Below are 2,514 nucleotides of genomic sequence, written 5' to 3' on the forward strand. Positions count from 1 at the left end.
ATGCCTCTCCGTGCGCATTGTGTTTGCTAATGAAAAAAAATACACAGACGCGACAGAAACGGCACCAAAGTAAAGATGTCCACTACCGTTCAAAAGTTTTGGGTCACCCAGACAATTTTGTGTATTCCATGAAAACTAACATAGTTGCACAAGGATTTTCAAAGGTTTAGCAAAAATCCATTAGCCTTCTAACACAATTAGCAACTCAATGGACCATTAGAACACTAGAGGAAGTCAGTGTGCACCAAGGGTCTCCTGACTACTCTTAAACATTCACACCCAACCGTACACCATTTTGAGAGACACTGGAGGCAAGAGGTTTGAAGTGTTTTGGCCAAGGACATGACACATGACTCAGACAGAGCTGGAATGGAACAGTTGACCCTCTGTGTACTGGATGACTGACCCACGGCCATTCAAATTTTGCGTCCAATTTTTTTCAACAAATGTGCCGAGCACAATATAGTGATTGGTACATGACTTAAAAGAGACAAACTGGTTTGTTCTCTTTGAAAAGCCACTTCAGCCTCCATCTATTGTTGAGAGGTGCATTAACAAACTTGCGAGGACTCCAAGTACATAAGATTCCACTTCAAAGTAACTCATGCAAATGATTAATGCAAACCTGAAGAAGAAATGCTGCTTAGCAAGGCCCACTTAATAGAAAACAAAAGAGTAAATAATCTACTGGCTCACTTTAACAACGGCCCCACCCTAATGTTGGCGGTACAAGATTTAAGGCTGCTGTTATCAGCTGTTAGGCGACAAAGAGACACAGGAGCATGACCGACACCAACGCAAGAGCCGACAGGTCCTCCAAGAGCAAACAATTGAACGTGGTGAGTCCTTTCTCCATCTTCAAATGTTTTCAGCGAACACAATATCCATGTCAGATGGTTTTGGTGTGAAATTATGTGGAAGTGAAAATTATGCATTTAGACTTGGATCACTGTGGCTATTGCTACATGTTAGGGTTTTCCAGGTTATCTTTATCATAGGATTATGTCGGAATGCAACAGGTAATAAATACCTTACCTTGTCCTCCTTATCACAAGGTCGTAAAACATCCCCTGACATGTTTAGACTAGAGGACAAGGGCTTTCTAGCCAGCCTACCCATACCCCCACTCTGTTTCTCTTAATAAATATCCACTTGCAGGAAGGAGGCTTCAGACTTCATTCCTTGAGCGAGTGAACTCTCCACCTGTGGGTGTCTAAAAGGACTTGCTTGTCTCCCGTGTGGTTCTTGCAAAATAAGTTGGAGTGAGCAAATCTCTAACATTTTGGTGCCGAAACCCGGGATCCCTCATACCCGCTATCTGGCTGACGAAGGAGGACGTGCTGCATTGTCGACAAGCCAGCGTCCATTAAGAGGACCTGGAGGAGAAAGTCCTGGGAAGAGAATTGTTAGAGATTTGCTCACTCCAACTTATCTTGCAAGAACCACACGGGAGACAAGTCCTTTTGGACACCTGCAGGTGGAGAGTCCATTCGTCGCTGTGCGTGCAGCGATGTTCGAATAGAGCTCTGGACTCTCCTTCCTGCAAGAAGATATTTATTAAGAGAAACAGAGTGGGGGTTGAGAGTTGACAGGTTTGGTGAACCCCCGGCCTCTGGTAAGATCAGAGCAGGGAGTGTTTTACGATGTTGTGGGAAACAGAACAACTTTGATTGCTTCCTCTGCAGCTGGTCAATCAAGCAGAGAATGCAACCACTTTATTCTACTGCGTCGTGAGAGCAAGACAAGATTGGTTAATCATTATAGTCTACATTCCAACATAATCCTATGATAAAGATAACCTGGAAAACCCTAACAAGAATTCTTCGCTGGGCCAGCATCTTAGGTCTGCCTTCGTCTGACAGAGGTGGATTGACGGGACCCGGCAGTGCAACGAACCAGGGGACAAGTAAGTTAAAGGCCTGAAGTTGTGTGATTGTGTTGTTGTTTGTGAAACGCGTAAAAAGGTGGAAGTGCACAGGAAAAAGTACGTTTTGTGGAAGGAGGGGGTGTTGTAGAGTCCCCCTCTGGATGAGGTGTCTCTTTTGGAGCAGTGGTTCTCAAACTGTTTTAAAATCTCAGTACCTCCGTGGATCATTATTTGACGACCACTGTTCTAAAGAGTACAACTTCGCGTTGGCAGGGCTGGGGACAAGGACTGTTGTCTTTAGTTCCCAGGGAAGGTGGGGGGTGTTGTAGAGTCCCCTCACTGGATGAAGCAGCTCCTTTTTTTTTAAAAAAAAAAGGAGGACTTTGCGTTGGCAGGGCTGGGGACAAGGACTTTTGTCTTTAGTTCCCAGGGAAGGTGGGGGGTGTTGTAGAGTCCCCTCACTGGATGAAGCAGCTCCTTTTTTTAAAAGGAGGACTTCGCGTAGGCAGGGATAACTTGTGTGATTGAGTGTGTGACTGGTAGGATAAATTGACTAAATAGCAGTTCTAGCATTGATCCACGGCATTAATACAGGCTAGTAATTTGTTGAAAGGTCAATTTAAACCTGCATTGAGGATCCTCAAAGA

The 2,514-nt window shown here is 44.7% G+C and overlaps 1 long non-coding RNA gene across 1 annotated transcript; it reads left to right on the plus strand.

Moving 5' to 3' along the window:
* Positions 1 to 769: 769 nt before the first annotated feature.
* Positions 770 to 2,514, plus strand: LOC148395979 (uncharacterized). The gene is made up of 2 exons (XR_015859208.1): positions 770 to 839; positions 1,836 to 2,514. It is a non-coding gene; the product is annotated as an uncharacterized LOC148395979 (long non-coding RNA).

Source organism: Syngnathus floridae, chromosome 6 (assembly GCF_059516105.1).
Source record: "Syngnathus floridae isolate MCC-2025c chromosome 6, RoL_Sflo_1.0, whole genome shotgun sequence".
NCBI classification, from domain to species: Eukaryota; Metazoa; Chordata; class Actinopteri; order Syngnathiformes; family Syngnathidae; genus Syngnathus; species Syngnathus floridae.